This window comes from Apostichopus japonicus, chromosome 16 (assembly GCF_037975245.1).
Source record: "Apostichopus japonicus isolate 1M-3 chromosome 16, ASM3797524v1, whole genome shotgun sequence".
In the NCBI taxonomy this organism is placed as follows: Eukaryota; Metazoa; Echinodermata; class Holothuroidea; order Aspidochirotida; family Stichopodidae; genus Apostichopus; species Apostichopus japonicus.
The window spans coordinates 31,145,462-31,158,256 of record NC_092576.1 but is presented as its reverse complement, the minus strand read 5'-3'; the positions used below and the strand labels follow the sequence as shown (position 1 = coordinate 31,158,256).

Sequence of the window (12,795 nt, the reverse complement as noted above, 5' to 3'; positions counted from 1 at the left end):
AAAAGTTAAAAGAGATACCTTACCTACCTGTTGATCTTCCCTCGCGGATTAAGCGAATTGGAATTTCCATTCATACAACCCATCGGAAATACTTTCCGGTGACGTCACAGGAAAAATTCTCTTTCTGTGACGTCACATAGTGTTTCCCGGCCAAGGATTTCTCGGCACAGTCAAAACATGCGGTTAAGATAGACCTTTTCCATTTTTCAGGCCTAACACTGGACCCGGGCGGAACAGTGATAATGCGGACAACGAAGTTTGTAGACACCTTCAAGTTATATAGAATGGCGTAACGAGGGTACATATGAGGTGATGTGATATTTAGACATCAGAGCAGTCATCGGCTTCCCATATCTGTCAGTTTCAGAACGAAGGTAAGTTGTAAGACAGCCTAACGCTGGGAATTGTCATTAGTTATCGTTATCGCTTCTCGGCCTTTTGGCTAAGATCATGTGTAGTATCTGTTCTTTTCAGCTTAATATCTGAAACGCGACTCATCGAGTCGCTTGTATATTAAACTGATTTTTGCACATGGACTATGGAATAGGAGCTTGCTCCGTCCTGGTCACGGGTTGGCCCGGTTTTGCACTACCTCCGGGATTCGGCCCACTCCCTTCGGGGATATCATCAATAATAAAAAATAAAAAAAGTTAAAAGAGATACCTTACCTACCTGTTGATCTTCCCTCGCGGATTAAGCGAATTGGAATTTCCATTCATACAACCCATCGGAAATACTTTCCGGTGACGTCACAGGAAAAATTCTCTTTCTGTGACGTCACATAGTGTTTCCCGGCCAAGGATTTCTCGGCACAGTCAAAACATGCGGTTAAGATAGACCTTTTCCATTTTTCAGGCCTAACACTGGACCCGGGCGGAACAGTGATAATGCGGACAACGAAGTTTGTAGACACCTTCAAGTTATATAGAATGGCGTAACGAGGGTACATATGAGGTGATGTGATATTTAGACATCAGAGCAGTCATCGGCTTCCCATATCTGTCAGTTTCAGAACGAAGGTAAGTTGTAAGACAGCCTAACGCTGGGAATTGTCATTAGTTATCGTTATCGCTTCTCGGCCTTTTGGCTAAGATCATGTGTAGTATCTGTTCTTTTCAGCTTAATATCTGAAACGCGACTCATCGAGTCGCTTGTATATTAAACTGATTTTTGCACATGGACTATGGAATAGGAGCTTGCTCCGTCCTGGTCACGGGTTGGCCCGGTTTTGCACTACCTCCGGGATTCGGCCCACTCCCTTCGGGGATATCATCAATAATAAAAAATAAAAAAAGTTAAAAGAGATACCTTACCTACCTGTTGATCTTCCCTCGCGGATTAAGCGAATTGGAATTTCCATTCATACAACCCATCGGAAATACTTTCCGGTGACGTCACAGGAAAAATTCTCTTTCTGTGACGTCACATAGTGTTTCCCGGCCAAGGATTTCTCGGCACAGTCAAAACATGCGGTTAAGATAGACCTTTTCCATTTTTCAGGCCTAACACTGGACCCGGGCGGAACAGTGATAATGCGGACAACGAAGTTTGTAGACACCTTCAAGTTATATAGAATGGCGTAACGAGGGTACATATGAGGTGATGTGATATTTAGACATCAGAGCAGTCATCGGCTTCCCATATCTGTCAGTTTCAGAACGAAGGTAAGTTGTAAGACAGCCTAACGCTGGGAATTGTCATTAGTTATCGTTATCGCTTCTCGGCCTTTTGGCTAAGATCATGTGTAGTATCTGTTCTTTTCAGCTTAATATCTGAAACGCGACTCATCGAGTCGCTTGTATATTAAACTGATTTTTGCACATGGACTATGGAATAGGAGCTTGCTCCGTCCTGGTCACGGGTTGGCCCGGTTTTGCACTACCTCCGGGATTCGGCCCACTCCCTTCGGGGATATCATCAATAATAAAAAATAAAAAAAGTTAAAAGAGATACCTTACCTACCTGTTGATCTTCCCTCGCGGATTAAGCGAATTGGAATTTCCATTCATACAACCCATCGGAAATACTTTCCGGTGACGTCACAGGAAAAATTCTCTTTCTGTGACGTCACATAGTGTTTCCCGGCCAAGGATTTCTCGGCACAGTCAAAACATGCGGTTAAGATAGACCTTTTCCATTTTTCAGGCCTAACACTGGACCCGGGCGGAACAGTGATAATGCGGACAACGAAGTTTGTAGACACCTTCAAGTTATATAGAATGGCGTAACGAGGGTACATATGAGGTGATGTGATATTTAGACATCAGAGCAGTCATCGGCTTCCCATATCTGTCAGTTTCAGAACGAAGGTAAGTTGTAAGACAGCCTAACGCTGGGAATTGTCATTAGTTATCGTTATCGCTTCTCGGCCTTTTGGCTAAGATCATGTGTAGTATCTGTTCTTTTCAGCTTAATATCTGAAACGCGACTCATCGAGTCGCTTGTATATTAAACTGATTTTTGCACATGGACTATGGAATAGGAGCTTGCTCCGTCCTGGTCACGGGTTGGCCCGGTTTTGCACTACCTCCGGGATTCGGCCCACTCCCTTCGAGGATATCATCAATAATAAAAAATAAAAAAAGTTAAAAGAGATACCTTACCTACCTGTTGATCTTCCCTCGCGGATTAAGCGAATTGGAATTTCCATTCATACAACCCATCGGAAATACTTTCCGGTGACGTCACAGGAAAAATTCTCTTTCTGTGACGTCACATAGTGTTTCCCGGCCAAGGATTTCTCGGCACAGTCAAAACATGCGGTTAAGATAGACCTTTTCCATTTTTCAGGCCTAACACTGGACCCGGGCGGAACAGTGATAATGCGGACAACGAAGTTTGTAGACACCTTCAAGTTATATAGAATGGCGTAACGAGGGTACATATGAGGTGATGTGATATTTAGACATCAGAGCAGTCATCGGCTTCCCATATCTGTCAGTTTCAGAACGAAGGTAAGTTGTAAGACAGCCTAACGCTGGGAATTGTCATTAGTTATCGTTATCGCTTCTCGGCCTTTTGGCTAAGATCATGTGTAGTATCTGTTCTTTTCAGCTTAATATCTGAAACGCGACTCATCGAGTCGCTTGTATATTAAACTGATTTTTGCACATGGACTATGGAATAGGAGCTTGCTCCGTCCTGGTCACGGGTTGGCCCGGTTTTGCACTACCTCCGGGATTCGGCCCACTCCCTTCGGGGATATCATCAATAATAAAAAATAAAAAAAGTTAAAAGAGATACCTTACCTACCTGTTGATCTTCCCTCGCGGATTAAGCGAATTGGAATTTCCATTCATACAACCCATCGGAAATACTTTCCGGTGACGTCACAGGAAAAATTCTCTTTCTGTGACGTCACATAGTGTTTCCCGGCCAAGGATTTCTCGGCACAGTCAAAACATGCGGTTAAGATAGACCTTTTCCATTTTTCAGGCCTAACACTGGACCCGGGCGGAACAGTGATAATGCGGACAACGAAGTTTGTAGACACCTTCAAGTTATATAGAATGGCGTAACGAGGGTACATATGAGGTGATGTGATATTTAGACATCAGAGCAGTCATCGGCTTCCCATATCTGTCAGTTTCAGAACGAAGGTAAGTTGTAAGACAGCCTAACGCTGGGAATTGTCATTAGTTATCGTTATCGCTTCTCGGCCTTTTGGCTAAGATCATGTGTAGTATCTGTTCTTTTCAGCTTAATATCTGAAACGCGACTCATCGAGTCGCTTGTATATTAAACTGATTTTTGCACATGGACTATGGAATAGGAGCTTGCTCCGTCCTGGTCACGGGTTGGCCCGGTTTTGCACTACCTCCGGGATTCGGCCCACTCCCTTCGGGGATATCATCAATAATAAAAAATAAAAAAAGTTAAAAGAGATACCTTACCTACCTGTTGATCTTCCCTCGCGGATTAAGCGAATTGGAATTTCCATTCATACAACCCATCGGAAATACTTTCCGGTGACGTCACAGGAAAAATTCTCTTTCTGTGACGTCACATAGTGTTTCCCGGCCAAGGATTTCTCGGCACAGTCAAAACATGCGGTTAAGATAGACCTTTTCCATTTTTCAGGCCTAACACTGGACCCGGGCGGAACAGTGATAATGCGGACAACGAAGTTTGTAGACACCTTCAAGTTATATAGAATGGCGTAACGAGGGTACATATGAGGTGATGTGATATTTAGACATCAGAGCAGTCATCGGCTTCCCATATCTGTCAGTTTCAGAACGAAGGTAAGTTGTAAGACAGCCTAACGCTGGGAATTGTCATTAGTTATCGTTATCGCTTCTCGGCCTTTTGGCTAAGATCATGTGTAGTATCTGTTCTTTTCAGCTTAATATCTGAAACGCGACTCATCGAGTCGCTTGTATATTAAACTGATTTTTGCACATGGACTATGGAATAGGAGCTTGCTCCGTCCTGGTCACGGGTTGGCCCGGTTTTGCACTACCTCCGGGATTCGGCCCACTCCCTTCGGGGATATCATCAATAATAAAAAATAAAAAAAGTTAAAAGAGATACCTTACCTACCTGTTGATCTTCCCTCGCGGATTAAGCGAATTGGAATTTCCATTCATACAACCCATCGGAAATACTTTCCGGTGACGTCACAGGAAAAATTCTCTTTCTGTGACGTCACATAGTGTTTCCCGGCCAAGGATTTCTCGGCACAGTCAAAACATGCGGTTAAGATAGACCTTTTCCATTTTTCAGGCCTAACACTGGACCCGGGCGGAACAGTGATAATGCGGACAACGAAGTTTGTAGACACCTTCAAGTTATATAGAATGGCGTAACGAGGGTACATATGAGGTGATGTGATATTTAGACATCAGAGCAGTCATCGGCTTCCCATATCTGTCAGTTTCAGAACGAAGGTAAGTTGTAAGACAGCCTAACGCTGGGAATTGTCATTAGTTATCGTTATCGCTTCTCGGCCTTTTGGCTAAGATCATGTGTAGTATCTGTTCTTTTCAGCTTAATATCTGAAACGCGACTCATCGAGTCGCTTGTATATTAAACTGATTTTTGCACATGGACTATGGAATAGGAGCTTGCTCCGTCCTGGTCACGGGTTGGCCCGGTTTTGCACTACCTCCGGGATTCGGCCCACTCCCTTCGGGGATATCATCAATAATAAAAAATAAAAAAAGTTAAAAGAGATACCTTACCTACCTGTTGATCTTCCCTCGCGGATTAAGCGAATTGGAATTTCCATTCATACAACCCATCGGAAATACTTTCCGGTGACGTCACAGGAAAAATTCTCTTTCTGTGACGTCACATAGTGTTTCCCGGCCAAGGATTTCTCGGCACAGTCAAAACATGCGGTTAAGATAGACCTTTTCCATTTTTCAGGCCTAACACTGGACCCGGGCGGAACAGTGATAATGCGGACAACGAAGTTTGTAGACACCTTCAAGTTATATAGAATGGCGTAACGAGGGTACATATGAGGTGATGTGATATTTAGACATCAGAGCAGTCATCGGCTTCCCATATCTGTCAGTTTCAGAACGAAGGTAAGTTGTAAGACAGCCTAACGCTGGGAATTGTCATTAGTTATCGTTATCGCTTCTCGGCCTTTTGGCTAAGATCATGTGTAGTATCTGTTCTTTTCAGCTTAATATCTGAAACGCGACTCATCGAGTCGCTTGTATATTAAACTGATTTTTGCACATGGACTATGGAATAGGAGCTTGCTCCGTCCTGGTCACGGGTTGGCCCGGTTTTGCACTACCTCCGGGATTCGGCCCACTCCCTTCGGGGATATCATCAATAATAAAAAATAAAAAAAGTTAAAAGAGATACCTTACCTACCTGTTGATCTTCCCTCGCGGATTAAGCGAATTGGAATTTCCATTCATACAACCCATCGGAAATACTTTCCGGTGACGTCACAGGAAAAATTCTCTTTCTGTGACGTCACATAGTGTTTCCCGGCCAAGGATTTCTCGGCACAGTCAAAACATGCGGTTAAGATAGACCTTTTCCATTTTTCAGGCCTAACACTGGACCCGGGCGGAACAGTGATAATGCGGACAACGAAGTTTGTAGACACCTTCAAGTTATATAGAATGGCGTAACGAGGGTACATATGAGGTGATGTGATATTTAGACATCAGAGCAGTCATCGGCTTCCCATATCTGTCAGTTTCAGAACGAAGGTAAGTTGTAAGACAGCCTAACGCTGGGAATTGTCATTAGTTATCGTTATCGCTTCTCGGCCTTTTGGCTAAGATCATGTGTAGTATCTGTTCTTTTCAGCTTAATATCTGAAACGCGACTCATCGAGTCGCTTGTATATTAAACTGATTTTTGCACATGGACTATGGAATAGGAGCTTGCTCCGTCCTGGTCACGGGTTGGCCCGGTTTTGCACTACCTCCGGGATTCGGCCCACTCCCTTCGGGGATATCATCAATAATAAAAAATAAAAAAAGTTAAAAGAGATACCTTACCTACCTGTTGATCTTCCCTCGCGGATTAAGCGAATTGGAATTTCCATTCATACAACCCATCGGAAATACTTTCCGGTGACGTCACAGGAAAAATTCTCTTTCTGTGACGTCACATAGTGTTTCCCGGCCAAGGATTTCTCGGCACAGTCAAAACATGCGGTTAAGATAGACCTTTTCCATTTTTCAGGCCTAACACTGGACCCGGGCGGAACAGTGATAATGCGGACAACGAAGTTTGTAGACACCTTCAAGTTATATAGAATGGCGTAACGAGGGTACATATGAGGTGATGTGATATTTAGACATCAGAGCAGTCATCGGCTTCCCATATCTGTCAGTTTCAGAACGAAGGTAAGTTGTAAGACAGCCTAACGCTGGGAATTGTCATTAGTTATCGTTATCGCTTCTCGGCCTTTTGGCTAAGATCATGTGTAGTATCTGTTCTTTTCTCGGTGTGAGCGGACGTGTTTTACAGCTCTCTCGTGATTTGTACTACGTTTCAGTGAGCGCGTGGGCTGTGCCTGCGGAATCCGTGGTGACTATAATTTTGTTTTGGTTTTTGAGTAATTCGGAAATACCCAGCCTTCGGGCTCGGGTACTTTAACATGGAAAGAAACTCGCTTCAACGAGTTTTGACTTTATCCCTGAAGTTTCAGAAGGATGTCACAGTTAGTGATGTTTTTCAACTTTTAAAGAAAAATGGAATTGAGACCAAAGATTTAGTGGCAGTTCAGTCTCTGCCTGGGCGTTTGTATGATGTCTCCTTTAAATCGGCAGACATTAAAAATAAATATGTGAAAATCTTAAGTGAGGAACCTGAAGTAGTGACAAACAATTACGTGGAGAACGTGAAAATTATTACCGTTCTTCACGTACCGTATGAACTGGACGACAACGTTGTTCGTTTTGTGCTAGGGAGGTACGGCAAAGTTGTTGGCGGAACATTCTTAACTTATAAGGATCAGTCTGGCGTCTTCAACGGAATACGTCAATACAAAGTTGTCCTTGAGAAAGACGTGCCGTCTTCTCTCAAACTAGCGGGCAGGCAGTGTTGGGTCAGGTATAGGGGTTAGCCGATCACCTGCCTGAAATGTGACGGGACAGGCCACTTGGCAGCCGCTTGCAATCAAGTGAAGTGTTTTAAGTGCTTCAAGCTGGGCCACGTAGCGAGCCAGTGTGTGGAGAAGGTGGTGTGCACGACGTGCGGCAAAGAGGGTCACGGCTACCGGAAGTGCCCCGTCTCTTTCGCGAACCGACTGATCAACCCCACATCGGAGTGGGTCAGCGGAGGAGCCAGGGTCCAGGGTAACGACGAGAAAGAAGGGGAAGACGTACCACCTACGACTGCAGAGGAAGGCACGGGGAGTGAAAAGGGGGAAGGGGCCGAGGTCGACGCCCCCAAACTCCCTGAGACAGCGGATAAGGATGATTTAAGCGAAGGGAAAGGAGACGTACCACAGACGAGTACTGAGGCAGACGAAGTGTTGTCCGAGCAGTCGGACGAAGGGGTGGGGCAGGAGAGGGCGGGCAACGCCAGATCCGCGAGCAAGGCCGAAGGCGAAACTGTGAATCCAGAAGAAACACAGATGGAATGGAGTCAAGGAGACTGGAGCGAGAGCGTTGGAGAAATGGGTCAGCGATTAGATTCTGACCCATCCGAGGGTATGTTTACGGGAATGGGGGAAGTAGATGGGGAGGGGGCGGGAAGGCAGCGGGACCGTAATAGTCTGAAAAGAGGCCGATCTTCACAACGGTCGCGCTCTCAGAGTAGACCCGCTAAGCGGGAAGGGGTAGTAGACTCGGCACGGGAGATTGTTCTCAGGTCAAAAATCTTCACCGAGACCGGGAACTGGATCACGTGTGGGAGGGACGGGTGCTCCGAAGAATTTAATTCTTCGGATTTGCATAATATTCACCAAGTAAGAGACCACCAGGTTACTTCCCTTGAACGTATTGATTGCCCCGTACGTGGTTGCACTGTACGGTGCAATGATCATCAGGAATGGGCTAACCACTTAGCCAACAGGCACCCCAATTATGTCCTGAGTCACAACACAGAGTTTTTCGACCTTTATTTTATTGATGAAACCTGTTAATGCCCCTTTTATTATCTCAATGTTTATTCTTTGCACATTAAATGTCAACGGTCTGCGTGACAAAGTGAAATGCCGTCAAGTGGCTCAATATTTAAAATTGTTTAACTATGATATCGTGTTTCTCCAAGAAACTCATTTTCGTAATGAGGAAGATTGTTTTCATTTTAACAAAGAGTGGAACGGGAACTTTGTTTTTTCCCCTTCCCCCTCCCCGCAGTCCGGTGGAGTCGGCATAGCCTTCTCCACCTCCTTCAAAGGTAAGATAGATCAGATCCGTAAGGATTTAGAAGGGCGATACATTTCAGCCCTGGTCAGTTTCCCCGACTCCACGTGCGTCAGGTTTTGTAATATTTATGCACCGAACAGCCCCAGGAAGCGAGTCTCATTTTTCAATAATTTGTATAATATGACACGTGGTAATCAATCAGTACTACTCGCTGGTGACTTTAACTCCATTGAGAAGAATGTCGATAGATCGGGTGTATCTACAAATTCCTCCTGCCACGTGGGTTGGCAGGAATTGAAAGCTTTTACCGCTTCTCGGAATCTTGGCGATGCCTGGCGAGATATTTACCCTCAGTCCCCTGGGCACACTTGGGGCCACCCGGGGAAGGAACAGAGTTCCCGCATTGACCGAATTTATTACCCCCGTAATATTATTTCAATTAAAAATGTTTCGAATGTGTCATTTTCTTTGTCCGACCATAACTTGGTCTCTATTCGTTTTGATATTGTTAATGCCCAACGTAAGGGTAAAGGTGTATGGAAATGTAATGTTTCTGTTCTGAACGATTCTGAATTCAAATCTGATTTCGTTCAATATTTTCATCTTTGGTCTACCCTTAAACCGGGGTATGATTCTATTATTGATTGGTGGGAGGATTTCAAAGACAGAGCAAAGCGACTTATCATCAAGCACGGGGTTCGCCTGGCTAACGAAAGGCGCGACCGAATTTCAACCCTGCAGAATAGTTGTATTAACGCCGACAAAACTGAGTTAGAATCTCTTTTAAAGAACGAACATCAGGGCGCTCTCATCCGTTCTAGGGTGAAACATTTAGAAGCCGGGGAAAGCCCCTCGTCTTTCTTCTTCAAAGAAGAAAGGCATCGCGCTGAAGGCAAGTCGATTTGCTCTGTCCGTACTACACAGGGTCACGTGACCCGTGATCAGAAAGAAATTATCAAAGCCTATCACGAGTTTTATTCATCACTTTACAACGTAGAATTTGACGCCGCTACCGGCGTGCAAGATCAACTATTAGATTGTATTGGTTCTGTGTTAGACGATGATTCAATCGACGCACTGGAGAGACCGATTGAACTCTCTGAACTTAAACAAGCATTATCGTTAATGGCATTCAATAAGACACCTGGGATTGATGGTTTGCCGTGCGAGTTTTACGCACAGTTCTTTGACCTCCTCGGCACAGATCTACTCTCGGTATTCCACGAAATTTTCAGTAAAGGCTCTCTCTCTCTGACACAGAAAACGGCTATTATCGTTCTTCTGCCGAAGAAAGGTGACCCCCACGACCCGGCCAACCGTAGACCAATAAGTCTCCTGAGTGTTGATTATAAGATCTTGTCAAAGATTATTCAAAACAGATTGACACGTTGTATGCCGCTATTAGCGAGTGAGAGCCAAACATGTTCTGTGCCGGGCCGGTCTATTCATCATAATTTATTGCTTTGTCGTGACATCATCGACTACGTGAAAGACAGTCAGACTCCCTGTGCGCTTATCTCCATAGATCAAGAGAAAGCCTTTGATAAAGTTAATTGGGACTTCCTTCACAGAATATTGTTGAAGTTTAAGCTGGGAGAAAACTTCCGGAAGTGGATTCGTATTTTGTACAACGGCATTACTAGCCGTATTTTAATTAACGGTCATCTTTCCGATGACGTAAGGATCAAGAGGGGTGTAAGACAAGGGTGTCCCTTGTCACCCTCGCTGTATGTGTTATTCATTGAGCCGCTAGCCAGGTTCATCAACCTTTCTAAGAATATTCGGGGATTCACCATTCCCGGGGCGGGTGGGAAAGTTGTTAAATTGTTACAGTACGCGGACGATACCACGTGTATCGGAACCAACGGAAGTGACATTCGTCAGTTCTTTCACGCTTTTGAACTTTTTCACAAAGCTACCGGTGCGACCATTAACATGAACAAAACAGCCGGTTTAAAGCTGGGGGGTTTTGTAGGGAGGAAACTACCAGGCAACATAGACTGGAAGGACACGGAGATTAAAATAACAGGTGTAGTGTTCGGCACAGTCAATGCAGTGACTAGCAACTGGTCACAGAAACTAGAAACGGCAAAGAATTGTTTAAACGCGTGGAAGAGCAGGCAATTGTCTCTTATCGGTAAAGTCTTAGTTTTAAACGTGGTAATTTATCCCTTGTTTTTCTTTGTCGCCCCAGTTTTTCCCATGTCGGACCAATTAATCCGTAAAATACAAGGGGCTGCATTCACATTCTTGTGGTCCGGTAAAACAGAATTGGTGTCGAGAAAAGTTGTTACCCTCAGTAAAACGGAGGGAGGGTTAGGGTTGGACCGTGTAGGGGAGAAGGCTTCTGCCCTACTAGTAAAGCCTATTCTGCCCGTATTGTCAGGGGATTTCTCTTTGCCCCACCTAATGTTCGTCAGGTACCTCATAGCTAAGCCTCTCCGGGCTTGTTTTCCCATCCTCTGGTCTAATTCGAAACCCAACTCAGATTCAGGGACTGTTACTTTAAACACGGCTTGTCACCACATTAAGGCAATCTTTCACAGAAACCGTGCTTTTGTGGATGAAGTTAAACAGCTGAAAGATATCGTGCGTCACCTTCGCCACGAAGTAGTTAGGCCGTCCGTAGAAAACCATGATCCCGACAGACCGTGGAAAGATATTTGGAAGAGGGCATTCAACCCCGTATTAGAGAACAAATTAACTGTGTTTGCATGGCGGCTTGTACATAAGGTTCTCTTTACCCGGGCTAAGTTACAGCTGTGGGGGATAGGAAACGGGCTCTGTCCGCACACTAATTGTAGAAAGAAAGAAACAATAGATCATGTTTTCTGGGAATGTTCTAGCACAATCGGTATTTTACATTGGACCTTTAGGTCATTCCAGCTGCTTTTCGGTAACAATGCGACGCTCAGGAAGGAAATATTTCTGTACGGTACACCGAGCCCCAGCGGAGACACAGCAGCCTTCGACAGGGCTTGGTTCATATTTACCGTTACAAAGTATTTTATGTGGAGGAGTAGATGTTTGTTGACCTTTGAAAATCGTAGGTTGAGTGATGATGACGTCATCAACATGATCAAAAGCGACGTAAACGAAAGAGTGAGGGCAGATTTTATACGTCTCCCCGAGGTGAAGTTTAACAAGGTCTGGGTCAAGGGCAGTTCCTTCGTGAGCGTCGTAAATAACCAGCCAGTAGTTTCATTACCGTAGTCTGAGTTAAGTCCTCTGGGATTGTCAGTGTGGGGGTATACAATATATCATATGTTATATTCTGTATTCAGTATCACTTGTCACTTGTTGTTACATGACGGACGTTTAATTTTAACATAAATACTCTATAATGACTTTGCGTTATACGTAAATGATTTTGTGATAAATATACCTTTGTAAATTGCATTGACATTGAATAAACTTGAAAGAAAAGTATCTGTTCTTTTCAGCTTAATATCTGAAACGCGACTCATCGAGTCGCTTGTATATTAAACTGATTTTTGCACATGGACTATGGAATAGGAGCTTGCTCCGTCCTGGTCACGGGTTGGCCCGGTTTTGCACTACCTCCGGGATTCGGCCCACTCCCTTCGGGGATATCATCAATAATAAAAAATAAAAAAAGTTAAAAGAGATACCTTACCTACCTGTTGATCTTCCCTCGCGGATTAAGCGAATTGGAATTTCCATTCATACAACCCATCGGAAATACTTTCCGGTGACGTCACAGGAAAAATTCTCTTTCTGTGACGTCACATAGTGTTTCCCGGCCAAGGATTTCTCGGCACAGTCAAAACATGCGGTTAAGATAGACCTTTTCCATTTTTCAGGCCTAACACTGGACCCGGGCGGAACAGTGATAATGCGGACAACGAAGTTTGTAGACACCTTCAAGTTATATAGAATGGCGTAACGAGGGTACATATGAGGTGATGTGATATTTAGACATCAGAGCAGTCATCGGCTTCCCATATCTGTCAGTTTCAGAACGAAGGTAAGTTGTAAG

General features: G+C 44.4%; 11 non-coding genes and 1 pseudogene across 11 annotated transcripts; all 12 read left to right on the top strand.

Annotated features, from left to right (window-relative positions):
- The first annotated feature begins 422 nt into the window (after positions 1-422).
- LOC139983986 (U2 spliceosomal RNA) lies at positions 423-615 on the top strand. The gene has a single exon (XR_011798907.1). It is a non-coding gene; the product is annotated as a U2 spliceosomal RNA (small nuclear RNA).
- Positions 616-1,067: 452 nt separating this feature from the next.
- On the top strand, positions 1,068-1,260 carry LOC139983984 (U2 spliceosomal RNA). The gene has a single exon (XR_011798905.1). It is a non-coding gene; the product is annotated as a U2 spliceosomal RNA (small nuclear RNA).
- Positions 1,261-1,712: 452 nt separating this feature from the next.
- On the top strand, positions 1,713-1,905 carry LOC139983983 (U2 spliceosomal RNA). Its single transcript, XR_011798904.1, has one exon. It is a non-coding gene; the product is annotated as a U2 spliceosomal RNA (small nuclear RNA).
- A 452-nt stretch (positions 1,906-2,357) lies between these two features.
- LOC139983982 (U2 spliceosomal RNA) lies at positions 2,358-2,550 on the top strand. Its single transcript, XR_011798903.1, has one exon. It is a non-coding gene; the product is annotated as a U2 spliceosomal RNA (small nuclear RNA).
- Positions 2,551-3,002: 452 nt separating this feature from the next.
- LOC139983981 (U2 spliceosomal RNA) lies at positions 3,003-3,195 on the top strand. Its single transcript, XR_011798902.1, has one exon. It is a non-coding gene; the product is annotated as a U2 spliceosomal RNA (small nuclear RNA).
- A 452-nt stretch (positions 3,196-3,647) lies between these two features.
- Positions 3,648-3,840, top strand: LOC139983980 (U2 spliceosomal RNA). Its single transcript, XR_011798901.1, has one exon. It is a non-coding gene; the product is annotated as a U2 spliceosomal RNA (small nuclear RNA).
- Positions 3,841-4,292: 452 nt separating this feature from the next.
- On the top strand, positions 4,293-4,485 carry LOC139983979 (U2 spliceosomal RNA). Its single transcript, XR_011798900.1, has one exon. It is a non-coding gene; the product is annotated as a U2 spliceosomal RNA (small nuclear RNA).
- A 452-nt stretch (positions 4,486-4,937) lies between these two features.
- On the top strand, positions 4,938-5,130 carry LOC139983978 (U2 spliceosomal RNA). The gene has a single exon (XR_011798899.1). It is a non-coding gene; the product is annotated as a U2 spliceosomal RNA (small nuclear RNA).
- A 452-nt stretch (positions 5,131-5,582) lies between these two features.
- LOC139983977 (U2 spliceosomal RNA) lies at positions 5,583-5,775 on the top strand. The gene has a single exon (XR_011798898.1). It is a non-coding gene; the product is annotated as a U2 spliceosomal RNA (small nuclear RNA).
- A 452-nt stretch (positions 5,776-6,227) lies between these two features.
- LOC139983976 (U2 spliceosomal RNA) lies at positions 6,228-6,420 on the top strand. Its single transcript, XR_011798897.1, has one exon. It is a non-coding gene; the product is annotated as a U2 spliceosomal RNA (small nuclear RNA).
- Positions 6,421-6,872: 452 nt separating this feature from the next.
- LOC139983895 (U2 spliceosomal RNA) lies at positions 6,873-7,060 on the top strand. Its single transcript, XR_011798865.1, has one exon. It is a non-coding gene; the product is annotated as a U2 spliceosomal RNA (small nuclear RNA).
- Positions 7,061-12,176: 5,116 nt separating this feature from the next.
- On the top strand, positions 12,177-12,379 carry LOC139983868 (U2 spliceosomal RNA; annotated as a pseudogene).
- The last annotated feature ends 416 nt before the right edge of the window (positions 12,380-12,795 follow it).